The sequence below is a fragment of the Rhynchophorus ferrugineus genome, unplaced genomic scaffold (assembly GCF_030347505.1).
Source record: "Rhynchophorus ferrugineus isolate W39M unplaced genomic scaffold, kcgeb_rfMv2 rfM9, whole genome shotgun sequence".
Taxonomy (NCBI): domain Eukaryota; kingdom Metazoa; phylum Arthropoda; class Insecta; order Coleoptera; family Curculionidae; genus Rhynchophorus; species Rhynchophorus ferrugineus.
This window is the reverse complement of record NW_027472588.1, coordinates 33,797,785-33,815,193: the sequence shown is the minus strand read 5'-3', so window position 1 is coordinate 33,815,193 and position 17,409 is coordinate 33,797,785.

Genomic DNA, 17,409 nt, shown 5'->3' with positions numbered 1-17,409 from the left:
TTTCGACATTCACGTCAATAAATCCTAGACAAATTTACACAATAACAATTCAAGCGACTTCATAGGCATACGCTATCATCAAATAAAATAAAATATTTCTAATGATCCAACCAATACAAATATCGGCGATTGCATAATGGAATCTTTTCATGCGCCAGTCTGAGTCGAGCCTATTTTTAATTGCTCAACCCCGAAGAACCGTCCGCACTAAACTATAAATACAAAAACTGAAAACTTATACCCAGTTGCGAAATGCCATACGTGATGAATATATTTTTAATTATCGTCGTGCGCCCATGCTTAACCATGTTCGTTTGTTCCGAAACCCAACATAGACATATTTTTTAATTTATTATAGTTTCGTTGTACCTTTTTTCCTCCCGATTGTAAGAGAACAACTGGCAATGTTAAAACGACTTTATTTACAATAATACTTATTACATGTATTATATGGGTATAAATAATTAGTGACGACAATCTTGAACAACTATTTAAATGTTCTTGTTTCACGATTGTGTGAAAAATCGTGCCTAATTAGATGGAAACATAACATTTTATCTTTCATTTGCCGTTCCTTGAGTACCTTAAATTTAGAAAGAAGCCTGGCTTGATTAATATCTAAATATTTATAGGGATGGAAATTTATATTCCTGATTTCCTTGTATCGATAAAGCAATACGCCCTTCTATACCGTACTATTCGTCTTTTCCATGGATTTCAAAGGTTATTACACTTCTCGATATATATCTGCTTATTTTCACCCCCAACGTATCATCCACGTTAACGTATCCGGACTCTTGGCGTTTGCACTCTCCTTATTTCAAGTATCTTCTGCAATCCCAAATACTAGTATTACACCTATTTTTTACTTATTCTTTCAGGACCGATATCTTAGATATTAATGTAGGAATGTTCGTTTGGTTGGTCAGAATGTGTGGCTGTCGATGCGATTGTTTGCCCGAACACTCATTACTATTTTGTAGCAAAAATTCGCACGGGAACTGAAAACACTGGTTAAATAAGAACTTGTTTATTTCGGTATTAAATGATACAAGTGGTCGATGGGAGAATGGACAGGATATTAGGTTAGCTAAAGGAAGTACGGTAGCCCTGTGGAAGTAATACTATTACAAGAGGGTAGAGAAAAGAAAAGAGAGTGAGATATTGTCGTGGTGGTCTTTTATATCCGGGAACCGCATGGTACCGATTCACCAGAGTTGCCAACCTTGGAACTTGCTGTAGGTGAATGCGTGGTGGCCTAAAGGGCCGTAGAGGTCGCTACATTAGCTTATCTAGATATCCTTAACTAATGCATAGGTGTTTCGAGTAGTTTTGTTGTCATTAATTAACTTGACATAAATAAACACCAAACACATAACTAAATTAGACGCTTAAACTAATTTCTATAGAAATCTAGCAAATTAACACTAATAAGATAATGTTTTTATTCTAATTTGCTACGGATTTAAAATTACAAAACATTCTACATTAGACACTTTAGGCTTAACATCTAAGTTTCTCTTTTTAATGTACATTGAGCTTTAATTATAACTTCACTGTATTAGATCAAAAGGTTGTTGTTAATTTTGTGACTAAGCTATCATTATCCAGGGGCTGAAGAACCTCAACGTTGATGTGCTGATAGAGCCTCTGCTCATATCTTTGGACATATGTCTTGATAGCGTTATCGACAGTTTATACCTTCAGATCCATATGCAGATTATCGTTATGAATGTATCGTGAAGCATCAACAATACATGCGGCTTCCAACTAAGTTTTACATCAAGGGTCATCCCAAGATGTTCTTCACTGGGATTATATACGGGATTACTTGCTAATAGCCAGTAAATAGATACTGGCTTGTACTTGATTCTTTTATTGGTGAAACCAATATGCACTGATATATCTTGATGTAAAATTTTTCTTTACAAAATTGTATTTCGGCAATATCTGTTTGTAATTTTCGGTTGATTCAGTGTCGTTATCTCCAATAGCTAAAACTGCATTGCCTTATCCCAGTATACAGAAGATAAAAGACTGATCCCAATACACTTTCCTGTGGAACACCTGCTTATATTTTCCCCGAGTTTGGGCATCTTCTTGCCTAACTCTGAAGTACAGGTCATTTATTTTTTAACCATCTTTAAGCATTTTAATATTATACTGGAACCATATTTGGCGCATCTAAATCACCAGAGGGCATGAGGTAAAAAGATTACGGATTTGTTTTATTAATTCGGATGTGAACATTATAAAAAAGAAAAGCAGCTTTCGTAATAAAAATTGTACCACATAATTACTATATTTAGTGAATTTAAATGTTGTATTTTTAAATATATTTTGTACAAATTATTTTTTTAATTTATAGGCAATAACGTACAATTACAAAATAAGCTGTCAGATTAAATATTGTTTCTTATGTATTTATAAAATGTTTTATACAAATGTTAATAAGATATTTCATTAAAATTCTATGTTTTAATTTCCTCCTGCAATATAGATATCTTTAATTCTATATTTTAATTTTTCCCTATAGTAAATTAATCTAGCTTGGTGGCGCAGAGGTAAAGGCGACAGGATGGTCCTCCTACTGTTGCGATAGTCTGGTAGTTTCGAATCCTGCTGGGGAATGGTCGTGAATTTATGTTTGTTATCGATTGTTTAATATTTATGATTGTCCTAGGCAAGAGTGCAAAATCCGACAAGGAAAATGATCCCAGTCACATCAGTAACCAGGCTGGGGAAGACCGACCGGATGTCTTCTGGGACGATTTCTAGGTTGGTCAGTCGCCAGTTGATAGGCTTAATGCCGAAGACCGTCGTTCGGAGCCTACGTTAAACTGTAGACCCACTCCATACAAACCCTCGTTGGTAAAATGAGACTTAAACAAAAGACTTAGGAATAACTTTATACAAGATACTAGCGACCCGCCCCGGCTTCGCACGGGTGCAATGCTGATACTAAATTAAATACACTACAGAAAAAATATGAACGTTGTATATAAAAACATAGCGACCCGCTCCGACTTTGCACGGGCATAAAATATATATGCCTATGTCACTCAATGAAAACATGATTAAAATCGATCCAGTATTTTTGGTTCATTCATTACTGCCCTTGGCCTGCACGCATTAAATTTGGAGTAAAACAATTCCTCTTCCCCTATACTTACTATGAAGATTTCCTGCTATGTTTGGAATATCTAAATTCATACAATTTTTATTACATTACACATTTTTAAACGCAAATTTTAAATTTGTAATATCTCCGAAAATATTTGTTTAATTTACATGCTGTAAGGAACCATATTGATCTATATTAATTGCACACTGTATTTAAGGTACTTAATTCGATAAGGATTAATGCCGTATTGCTTAAAATAGCTTCGTAAATAAGCCATTTTCTCACGTAAAAAGTAAACAATAAAAATGGTTAATGTGGGTTATCCCTAAAAGATAAACATATACCATCGCGGACTTTTTTGTAGACCTTTTTATGGTGTACAATACTGTAGTACATTAATTTGATCTAACTCGTAGGGTTAGGCAGCGTTTTTGCTAATTGCTAAATAAGCCTAAAAAATAGGTTAATTTACGACATCACGTTAGAAACCTCTAAAATTAGCAATGTTGCCTTAGTATATTATGCATGTATTATACATATAAACCTTCCTCTTGAATCACTCTATCTATTGAAAAAAACCGCATCAAAATCCGTTGCGTAGTTTTAAAGATTTAAGCGCACATAGGGATATAGGGACAGAAAAGGCGACTTTGTTTTATACTATGTAGTGATATCACATTCTATATCTGCCTATTCTGAGGAATATATTTTTAATTATAGTCGTACGCCCATGCTTAACCATCTTCGTTTGTTCCGAAACCGAACTACGTGTGCATAAGTACGGATTTTTCTTCGCTTTTTTTTCTTTCTCCTACCGCTGCCGTCAACCCAGCGCATTGAACAATTCCAAAGAAGGTCGAATACTTGCATTTTCTTACACTCGCCGATAAATAAACGGTGTAAACCTGAGCGTGGTAGTTTTAGCGAGCATTCAGGTCCGATTGCCGCGATAACGTTAGCTCGCGTTGATCGATCGTTATGCAACCCGCTAATATTTAAGAGAAAAGCAATTATCAAGTCGATACAGACACAATGGGGACATACGTATGAAGAAAACCATATTTTCTATACCGGAAATATTAACACTTGGTTATAAAATTTTTTATATAAGTTACATCATAACAATCCTTAGAAACATATTTATAACTGTTATGAAGATTAATGGATTACTGATATAAATTAGCGTATCGATACTTTTTAAAGTTTAGTATATCATCGTTCGGGCCATTATGATCAAAAATAAAATCTTTATTGAAAAACGAGGAGGTTCTATGTTCGGCTGTATATATATTTTCTTAACGAATGTTCGCTAATTTCTCCATCAATTGTGGGCCGAGTTTTAAAATTATTTTTTTATTCGAAAGAAAGCTGTTCCCAGGTGGTCCCATTGGAACCAAATCAGGATCTGTAGAGGGAAAAGTGAGGATATTGCGGGAAAGGCTCAAATTTCAAAGGCACGTACAAAGTTTTCACATATTTTTATCTAAAATAATTTAATATTTGTGCATAATGTTATTTCTGAGCTGATGTGATGGAAATTCGGAAGTCGTTCAGTGCAAAGGCCATTCAATTTGCTTATTAAATTAATAGCATATAAGGCCTCGTAGAAATACTATTGACAACTGCTTTTATGGTGTAATGGTTGAAACGTATAGGTCCCAAACGCAGACAATAACTTTTTGTTGTTGTTTAGTTAGAACATTTGTCAAATCACCTAGGCTAGATAGCGGACCCCGGGGCCTAAAGCACTCTTTATTTTCATACATTGTTTCTTTATTCCTATTTTTCCTCATACGGGCTACATATTTGCTTGACTTAATAATTTTGTGACATAAATAAAAAATTAAATTACCAATAAAACAAATCTAAATTAAGGGAAAGACTCCATTCTTATACTAATATTGATATATTGCAACTTTTGAATACCACCAGAACAGGACACAGACTTAAAAGAATCAGACCATCTGATCCTGTGTAGTGTTGTGTACAGTACATATCAGCAGTGACATGTATAAACATTATTTCACCAGAGACTAAGTTATGGCCGATGGGTCCTCCTAGTAATATACGTTGTAGTAATATGAGTTGATGTGTTCACGACGCATTACTAAAATAACTTTGGATAGACTATATATAATTGATTACTGTTTGAAGTATATATGAATGAATTTTGCTTTTTCCTTATCCTATTATATAATAAACGAAGTTTACAAGGCATTAGTAAATATGAAATACTTTTTCTAGAAGGACGCCTTTCAAAAAACCAAAATATATACTGTATGAAAAGTCTAAATAACTATATTTTAAACCACTTACTAAGTTTCAGATCAATTAAAATCACATTTAGTCGAATTTGTTAAAAATACATCATATTACCTTCAATCGCTATTCGATGCTTTTCCATATATTGCAAAAACTACATAATATTAATCCTTAATTATAAAACGTGAGAAAGCCCGGACCCATCACAATAATAGAATCTAATTTTAAGGTCATATGGCGTATTAGATTCAACTGAAAAAAAAACAAGCAACACGAAAGCAGAAATATCTTCATTATATCAAATTTAAAAACAAAGTATTATTAGGACCCATATTAAGTAAGACCGATTGCCATTTTAGAAGACCGTGTTTTAGTACGAGTAGGTATTGACATTAAAATAAGCCGATAGATAAACTTTAGAATCGCAAGGTTGCCATTTACGCGATAATTTTTTTCTGATGGGAAAAAATTATCAAATTTGTTAATTAAATCGTTAAGTATTTATTCCGCTACGAAAATTATTTAAAGAACCTTCAGTAATAATAGATATTTGCATATGTTGTGTACCGTATTACCATTTATAGTACTGGAAAGGTGTAAGAAAAAATTGGTAATTAAATTAGCAATTAAATAAGAAAAAAATATTTGTTAGCCTAAAGTATATATTGGCCTACAAATAAATACTATATTTATTTACTATTATTGACATAACGGTATGCTTTTGATAATGAATTACTCATTTATTGACATAAATTCATCTACTTATTTTTACTTATAAATTTTTAGCTAACAACTCTTAAAAGGCACAACACCGATTTCTTAGGTCGAATATACATAATCGTTGCCCTTTCAGTTTTAGTATCATTATTTGTGAGTTGTCAACATTTGTGAGTTATTTGCATTTGATGCTATTCCGAATAGCACTGCTTTTAACCAAATTTGCATGTATTGCCTGTAGGAAATGTAAGGAATGTTTTACCAATTTTGGTTTTTGTGTCTTCCGATAGTCTATGAATGAGCAACTGAAATCGCGCTGTATAACGCCTCCTTCTTGAAGAAAAGTCAAAGTTACATGGTCATTGTTTCTTCAATTTTACCAGTATACATTTGATGATATTCTGAATAATATTACTTTTACCCAAATGTTCATAGTGTAGCTTATTCCATATTCCGATAGTTTATGCATGAGCAACTGAGCTACTATAATTCGCCTTTGATGTCCGTAAAGCCTGAAATATAAACTTCTGTCCACATTCTAACAGACTATGTTAATTCACAGTAAATTCAGTCATTTTTCCTTTCGAACTTTGGGCCTTACACTCTGAACTGAGAGCTGTCCTAGCAATCTACAGACTAGGGATATTTTACATAGCATTGATATTTCCTCATTTTAATAGTTTATTTTAATAGTATAATTATATTACATCCGCAAAATCTACAACTCTTTCAGCATAAGAGATAAGAAATTAAGAAAAGAAAAAAGAAACTAAAAACCTTAAAGAAACTTTAAAAAAACTAAAGGTAAAGTGACAAACTGAACCGAATAATAGAGAATAAACTTTAATAAGCTATTAATAATCAATACATAATCACATCAGGTGTGCCAATAAAATACTAAAAAATCAACCATTATGGCATTCATGTATCACCATTTTAACACACGAGAATATTTCCAAATATTTAACAATGACGTTACAATGAAATAACATGTCAATCAAATTAAATCAACGGAACCATAATACAAAAGGTAATAATACCATACAGTAACAATAATCTATAAAATATTGGCTTCTTGACAAAAAACTGATATGTCTGTAACAGAATAGACGGCAGTATAGCTACGTGATAATGTACCATATTATACCATTGAATGAAAATATATAAACTGTATAAATGTTACTGAACAAACAATAAAATTATTATAGAATTAATACCATACCAAAATACCATATAAATATTATTATTACCCTTTGTAAAATGGTTTTTTTGATCAATATGGACTGTTTAACGTAGGCTCCAAACCACGGTCCTAGTCATCACCCAGTAGCGTGATTTAGTGACTCATTGCATTAATTCATTTTTAACACAGTAAGACTGTCTTCTTTGTATGTTAATGGTACATTAATACACACAACATGGAAGTAATGTAAGTAAAGGAAATACAATAGCAAGCGTAGTACAATTAAATTATATACTATTTTATTTGATATAAATTAAAACTGACTTCCCGACTGGTAGTCGAACCTGAACTACTGTGCTATCAAACCAACTGAAAAGCCACTAATTTAAGAGCTTTTCTAAAAGTATGTCCTTGATAAATCAGTAAAGTGTAATTTGAATACGTTCATATTTTAATAATTAAATAGCTCATTGCCAATGAGCATAGCTATAAGAGAAATAATTAATAACTTTAAGACAATAAGCTAATCGATATAAAAGTATAAATTCAAATTTTCATACTACAACAATAACCATGTGGGTGTATGATGAATTGATTTTGTTTAGTCACTAGATAATAATTATTTATGAATTCGAAAAAAAAACAAAAAAAAAACATTAATAGTAGAGTTTGTTTTGTAGTGATAAACTTGAAAGTATGTAAGTAAAGTAAATACAATAGCAAGCGTAGAACAATTACATTTTATACTTTTTATTCAATATAGATTAAAACTGACTTCCCGACTGGTAGTCGAGCCTGAACCACTGTGCTATCAAACCAACTGAAAAGCCACTAATTTGAGAGCTTTTCTAAAAGTATGTCATTGATAAATCAGTAAGAAGTGTAATTATACAAATTTTCATACTGCCACAACAACCATGTGGGTGTATCATGAATTGATTTCGTTTAGTCACTAGATAATAATTATTTATGAATTCGACGATAAACCAAAAAAAAAAAACATTAATAGTAGAGTTAATTTTGTAGTGAAAAATTTGAAAAAATATAAAAGGTGCCTTTGCTTGCATGTATTTTGATCGAGGATATTTATAACCTGAGAATGAAATGCAAACAAAACAAAGCAATGTTAAACTACATAACCTAACTGTTGAAATCCGTAAATTTAACATTCCTCTACATAAAATACCCGACTTCCATTTAGTATTATTGAGTTAGTCAATATATGCAGATACTGTATGATTTTCAACGCTCAAAATTACATTCCGAACTCTGTTGTGGAGGATATAAAACACGAAGTTCTCTCTATGAGCTTTCAGGCAGCTTAGCAGTTCAACTGTTTCTGAACATCTACAGGCGATTGGAAAATTTCGAACCGTTTCAAAATGACGTTTTCATGATGAGTTTTATTGCTTTCTACACAAAAAAGAAGAGTTTTCTATGGTCTATTGTAACTAGTGATGATAAGTGGAATTAGCAACGTGTATTGTATTACAAGCTGCTGAAACTGTTACTGCAGATGTCTGCGGATATTAGTGGAAGAAATTGAGCGACCTATTGTTGCAAAACGGATATAAATAAGAATTAACAGACGCAAAATATTTCCAGAAAGATGAGAGAAAATGTTAGAAAATATCTTTACCATTTTGAATATAGCAGATAGTAACATATTTATGATAAAATAATAATTAAATAAGAATATTTGAAAGTAGACGTATAACTTTAATTAGCCCCAATAAAATAAAAAGCAATTTTGATTTATTGATGTAAGTTACATCATCAGTCCTAAATTCCTTTGAAGGACTACCCATTAAAATATAGAAAAAAAATTTTGAAAAACCAATAAATGGTTACAATTTCCTGTCATGAATCTAATATTGGTCAATATACCATACGCCAGTTGGCCAACCTAACTCGTCTGATATTTTCTTCTTTTTTTGGCAAATCCTTTTATTAGGGTCACGCTGTACACATGTATGATATACTCACCTTTTCAACAAACAAATAAATAACATTTAATTAATAAATTTCATTAATATTTACTTATTTCGAAATTGCAGAATTACGAAATTAATAAACAAACAGTTTAACTTAGTAAACAGCTTAGAAAAATTAAAATCCCAGAAATTATTATGAATTATTCGAATATAAATATACAAGCATATTAGTTGCAATTATTGTATTTTAATTAAAATGTTTGTTTTAATAAACAGAAAGTAAAAATAACAACGGATTCTGTTAATAATGATGCTTATGTAATTTAATTAAATTAAATATAGCCTTAAGATATTTTTGAAACAATATTTAAATTACTACAAATTTAATTATATTCCCATTTTCTTAAGTAGCCATTTCGGTTACTAGTTTACTCTATTTTTTATTGATTACTCTTACATTATAAATACTACTTTAAATTTACCATATATTCGTAATATTAAGTTGTCGTTGTGATCAGATAGTTTACACACTTTGTATCATGAGACATATAAACGTATGGATATAATTACATTATAATTTAATATTTTAATCAACATATATAGAAACCAATAAGTGAAAATATTTAAAAAAATAAAGCAAGGAAAAATATCACACAGCATCCAGCCATCCAGCATCTTCCATTCACTTTGTAAGTATTTGAAACTGACTTTTGTATCAAGTTCATCTCATATTCATAATCATTCATAGAGAGTTCTCGCGATTGTAATGCCCCTTTTATTATTTACAACACGTCTTCGTTTTGTTTTTGCCCTAAAAACCCCTGACATAATTTTAACGGATGTTTAAGATCATTGTCTTGTTGAAAATAAAAACTTTTATCAATTAGATTTCAGCCACTCCAGAAGGAAGGGCCTATTCTGGGTCTGTATATATGATCTGGTTTCATACTAAATCATGCCCAAATAATCAGGTTACGCAACGGTAATTTCAAACGCAGTTCAATATATATTTCATTACGATAACAAACTTCCTGCTTTGCTATAGATTTTGAACTTCCAAATTTCTTCCGTTGTTGATTCATCTCTTCCTCGTTCGTCTTGCATCGCTCGTTTTCATATTTTGTGTTCCGTTTTCGCTATTTTATAAGCAACAGTTCATATTGTAGTAACCTTTGTGGCCATAAATCAGATCTGCCAGCATAATCTTTCGAAATAAAAAACAGCTGATTAGAAACTAGTTATATTTTTATTATTTTTGTCAACAACATGTTTATTGCAAACCTTTAATACAAACCAAACTAAAAGTTTTGATGGGTGTTAAATATGGGAAATCTAAATTTTATTGAAATTTTAATTATATTTTTTCCATAACTATAATTAATATGTTAACGGTTGCCAAGCAACTTTGACTTAGAAACCAGAAATAAAGAATGTACAAGAAAAAATAGATATATATATACTTTCCTATTAATGTACAACATTATGTAAAACAATTGAATCAACCAATAAACTAGTTTATATGTTTTGGTGAGACACAGCTATGAAATATTTATAATATTTATAATCCGAATATTTATATTTGACGATAAATTTGCTGAAATCTATATGTACAAATATGATGTATATTAATAAACAACACTTGGACGTATTTAGATTGGAAAAAAAGGATACAAAAACCATATAATTATATTGTCCAAAACTGACCTTCATTATTATATAAAAATCGAATTAGAACCACCGCTTGAACTGTGTCAAACGTAATAACATCAGACCTAAATAAAACGCAATTTACATATAATGAAGACGAGATTAAGATTTCCAATAGCGATCTCATCTCGGCAATGCTTTCAGCGTAACATTTGTATTCATACAAAAAATGAAACGTGACATTTAAATTTAAGTCCAAGACGAATTACGCGGTTTTGGTAATTAGTGGACTGAAATATCTTGACGTACCACGACGTAACATAAACTTTAGCAGATCGGTACGGTCAAAGGTCAATGGGTTATAAATCAGACGTGCATACGGACACTTCGAATATCGTTTATTATATTTCCCTTTTTTTTTCAAATATCGGCAATCTCTCAAATCCGCGGGAGGTCATAATTGGCGAACGTATTTAAATACTTAATTACAACAAGGCCTGAAGTAGCTAAAAACAATTATTTCGGCTGACATTTTCAACTAGCTGTTTAAGATCTATGAATATCTGTCTCGTCCTCTATATTACAAATGAAAAAAGGTAAACGGGTTGAGAAATATTATCGCCAATATAAAGGATTATTAGTGTCTTTCAAATAACACGGCTGTTGGCCACCGAAAAAAATATCGATATTTCGATATATCGATATTTAAGAGATTTTAAGAAACGAATATCGATATATGGTTTTCGATATTTTAAAAGAAATATCGATATATATATATATATATATATATATATATATATATATATATATATATATATATATATATATATATATATATATATATAATGCTGTCAATTTGAGGAGAATCTACCGAAACAACCGAACAGTTGGGGACAGAGATAGAATTATTGGCGGTTAATTCACAAGAAGCAGCTTGGAATAACGTTACAAAATTTTAAAAAAAAACAAAAAATCAGGGCTAAAAATGAAATGTTTGTCAGATTTCTAAAAAGTTGAACTTAGAAACTGCTTATTGTATTTGGGATACTATTAAACCAAGAAACCAAAATCGACCAATCACAGCCTGCAAATTGATATGAAAATCCTAGTCTCTTTTAAATGGATGGCAAGTTATAAGTAACCTCAAAAGAAACTACTCAAGATATTCAGGTCAAACTCTGCCTTAAAATACACCAGACTACAATCTATTGTAATCTAATCTACAATACAAGTGTTCGAGTACTTAAGTAGCTGCCAAGAAAGAGCATAATAAAATTTGGATAACAGTTCAACATTACAATGCAACTTCAATATGTACCTAAGATATAAAATCGGAAAGGCCTTAAAAGAAACTATTATTCTACTTAAAAAACTGTTTCATTTTACGGAAAAAAAGAGGCAATTTTTTCAACGGCGATAGAAAGCAACACTAGGGGTCTGCCACCATCGATTATGGTGGCACGTCTAAACCAGACGAAATCCCCTTCAATAACATCCCAGATAAACGTCTCGGGGTTGCCAGCTATTCGTTATCGGGTTCTAGTTGACGCTGCTGGCATCCAGCCCGTGTTCGACATCTGGGATTATATTTCTGGGTATTTTGTAGACCGTTATTCCACGATGTAAAATTCGACATGCCTCAAGGTCGCTACACTACCTTTCGTGACCTTACTCCAAGAAACTCTTCGAGTAACTGCGGAACGATCACCATTCCAAAGTCAACTTGAGTTCTTTTCTTAATAATTAATTTGATTCCGGTTAATTGAATGAATTCAAAAGAGCGTAGCCTTGTTATCTCTACGAAATCCTACCGACTGCAACGCTTATAATATGGAAAGAGGTTTTAAACAAAAAAAAACTATTATTTAACTTAAAAAACTATTTTATTTTACACAAAGACGAGGCGACTTGTTGAACGGTCATACAAAGCGACTCTGAGGAATCTTATCCATTAGAAAACAGACCCACCTGTCTCATTCGTTCACCATTCAGCTAGTGTTTAAAGAGATGACCGGATAGTAAGGGCCATTTTACATAACACCTATACCTATGTAGTAAACCTCATAAGCGTTTTGTTAGGGCGTTCACTAAATAGCAATAGTAAAAGTAGTTTGTTATGGAATATGCCCTCAAGGCCCAAATCGGCTGAAGTCATAAAATATTATTTTCGACATGAGTTAATATACACCTGTCCTACTAGAATGAACTCTCTCTACGACATAATGCAGTTTATGAGAAGTTAATCAAATTAAATGACTTATTTGATAAATTGTGTAGGACTAACACATTCTCGTCCATATAACTAGAATACTTGGAGACATTGAAGTATTGAAATCAAGAAAGCTTTAAATTATAAGGGTGATAATTCTTATTATGGAAAACTTCTGCCTATTTTAATGCCTGTAAGAATCAGATTAGATCGACTGCAAGATCGCAATTTGTGGAATTTTACCCTTACCCATCACAAATAAAAGAGAGCTTAGAATATAATAGAGCTAGAGCTTATACTGGAGCTTATATAAATAATATCTAGTAGTAACACGAATTGCAATAATAGTAGAGGAAATAATGAAATTGTTTTTGTAAACAGGCATCAAAAATGAAGTTAAACCCAACGGGTAGCCGTGCGGGCTAAAAATTTAATCGTCGACAATAACGTATTAGGATCAAATTTCGCTGATGCTAAATGTATTTTAAAAAAGTGTATAAAATTTTGTAATTTTATAATAAAATAAAGACTTAATGAACTCTTAAAAAAAATGGAGTTAGAATTAGTCAGTTTCCGAAGTGATAAAAACAAAAAGCTGACCATCCTTGAACTTTATTCAAATATAAAAATAATTGTTCATACATTGTAACACAAGTTTGTTCTTATTTTGTAGAAACATTGTTTTCTTTAAAAAGTTTTATTAATTCGTCAAAAAGAAGCTGCTTTACTGATAGTACATTTAAAAATCTAGTATTCATGGAGGAAATTCTTCTTTTACTTATTAACATGTTGGTTATATTAGTTCTATTCTATTTACATCATTTGGCACCTGAGTGTATTTTGTAATTTGTATTTTAAATACACATAGTTAAAATACTATATTAGTACTAAAAATAATCTATGCCAGGTGGTAATTTGTAATTTGATTAAAGCAAAGTCCAATAGTGTATTTTGACTAGCTCAATATACAGACTAGAACATTTATAAAACCCCGTTTCGTTGGGATTAAATGCTATCAGAAAAAAGTCTGGTTTCGTGAACGCAAGAATTCGCAAGGATAAATTACCTGACTAGTAAATTCGAAACATGTAGCCGTCATATTTGATGTTCCTCGTTTCGTCATCGTCCCATTCAAACGGGCCAAAAATCAATTATCGCCATTATTGCGGCAGTTGCGATAAGAACCGACCAACAGATAACATCTTACACAAGAATGGGCTTTCGTAAGTGGTGAGACAATGGGATGGACACAGTCAAACAATCAATACGAAATATTAGTGATGTCGTGCACGTTCCATGTAACATATACGGCTACAAAGGAGATAAATTAAAAAATGTCGAAAACAAACATTGAATGAGAGCGTCAGAAGATGTTTCGCGGTTTTGAGACCTTTTCAGCGGTACCGCGGCCGAACTTTTACTTGAAGCTGGGTGAGGCTCATTTACTTTTACTTTTTTTGATGATTTTGTCGTTTGTTATTATTCGAACGTGACGCAGAATGTAAATAATAACATGAAACGCAAAATCATTATAAATTATAACTAGATTCAGATATGGTAAAAAAAGATTTTTGTGATATGCTGTAGATGTTGTAATAAATAACAAAGATATATTAAAATAGATTTAATAAGCACATTCTTTCTTTACCATCACCAGTCCATAACCGGTCATAGTGTGTACTTTAATACATTATATAGGTGTTACAGCATTTCGAATATTCTTAACCAAATCTCAACAGAGGTGGCGAACGTTTGCAACTGTTCCAACTTCGGACAATGTTAGTCTCTTATTTTTCAGATCCTTTTACGTACCACCAAAAGGGCCAGACATTCGCAAAAAAAATTTTAATGAATATCGAATACACCTTCATCGAGTCGTTCCATTCATTCTCATGTTATACAGACAATGAAGAAGTTTTACCTCTCCAGTGTTCTAATAGTCCAAGGCTTGAGGTATTTTAAAGAACTTTAGCTGTCCTTTAGTGGTCGCATACCTTAAACTGTGACGCTATTGTTCAAATTCCCAGTAAACTAAGTAGAGGAGTTAATGATTCGAGTCAGTTCGAAACCTTTGGTAATCCACTATCAAACCGTTCTCCATAAGTTATCTGTTTCCCGTTAAATGAATAAATTCAAGTATAATAATTGGCGGCCGTAAATGTACACTACACCAATTCTTTTAATATTATAGCGATCAAATCACACTTTTTTCTACGGTTAAATTCAGGTTTACGAAAGAAATCGTACTAATTTTAAAACTGTTTTATATTTGAATTTTATTCCAAATTATTTCCGTCTATAAAGTATTTACACTAAATAATTAGTCGTCAACCATTCATTCTCAAACAGCAATAATGTATGCCTTCAGTGAAGTTCCAAGACCTTACCCAATGAAATTTTGAATATTCCTGTTATCCAACTGACGACTGAATAACTCATGACAACTCTGATAAATTTTTATGAGTTGTAAAGAAACACTAGACACAGATTGATATTTAATCAAATTGTAATACATATAAGTTATGCAATCTAAAGCTTTTAAAATAACAAAATCTATTACTTAGACCTTAACTAGATTATTTATTATATATACTTAGATTATTTAGACCCATTCCAATATAAACCATACCACTATATCTAGAAGCCTCATTATTATCAGACCATTCACTCCACATCCCTTTGAATATGCAAGACGGTATCAATAACGCTATATAACATATCAAGGAAAACAATATTTTTCGAGCTATACAACATATGATAAGCAACCTTAGAAAATAAACTCATCATTTACCGGCACGATGAGAATTCGAATTAACTAATTATATACTTGCAAATATAAATTAATTTAATACATTAAAAAAACTTTCATTTTTAATTACAATTAAAATAACTGACGTAATATCTGATAATGATATAAAACTAATGACTGAATAATAATAATAATGTAATGACTGATATAAAACTAATTAATATGTTCTTGATAATAAAAAAGTTAAAACAATCAATTAAATTATTCCCTTCTATAAATTATCACCACCGAAAGGGGTAAAAATGGTTCATTGATCACTATTCAATGATTTCTTGTGTTTGGTCCTCATCCAGTAACTTCTCCAACTATTCGTCACACTTTTTGATCCAACTCAAATATTCTCTATCTTTTATATTAACATAATAATCTTTAAAGCATCAACATCAATAAACAAGATAGAATACTAAACTGGAAAAAGTGCACTTGACAATATAAGTGCCTAAACTATCAAATAAAAATTTAGTCGTCAACTATTCGTTTTCAAACAGCGATAGTTTATACCTTCAATGAAATTCCAAGACATTCCCCAATAAAATACTAAATATTTCAGTTATCCAAATGACAAGAGAATAATAGATGACAATTCGGTTAAATTGTTACAAGTTGTAAAAGAAGTATTAGACATATAATGAAATTTAATTAAATTGTAATACATATAAGTTATGCAATCTAAATGGTTTAAAATAACAAAATATATTATTTCACTTATTTCACTTTAAAATCTATTTTAATTTGCGGGAAAACAACGCGACTTATTGAGCGACCATACCAGGCAATAGTGATGGTTTAAACCCTGTCCAATATAAACCATACCACTACATATAAAATAAACTCATTTACCGACATGATGAGAAGTCGAAGTAACTAATTACATACTTTCAAAACATAAATTAATTTAATACATTATAAAAGCTTTAATTTTTAATTACAATTAAAATAACTGATGTAATACCAAAAGAAAATCAATTAAGTTTAGACATTATCCTTCATATATTGTTATGCAATGGATGCGCATATTAAATCGTAGCCCAAAGAAACCAATTATTTGATTTTGATTTGACGAATAAGCTAAATGTTTATCAGGTCACACATAACTTGTCAAAATAAGATCTAGAAATAATGTGCAATACATCAATTATTTCGGGACATCACATTTGCTTTGCAATAACATTACCCAATATTCTTCCTCGTCTAAAAGAATGCAATGACTTGCAACAAAACCTGAATTTATCTCGAAGCTTCAATCTTAATTCGTAGAAATTGTCGTTCATATCAAACTGATATAATCGTCAGTCAGTCTGAAATGCAATCGAACCTGAAATATACAGAGTCTAGCTCGAATGTACTTTTAAACTAACAAGCAACTAGCTAGTTTCTACATATTTCTCTAATGGGTAGAGTTACATATATTAAAGCATCTTGAAATATAACAAAAATCTATCTTCCTAATTACTATAACACATTGGCTGAAAAGTCCCGAGAGTAACAAAGAAAACGCTTTTTTTTGTTCAAAATTGGCTTTAT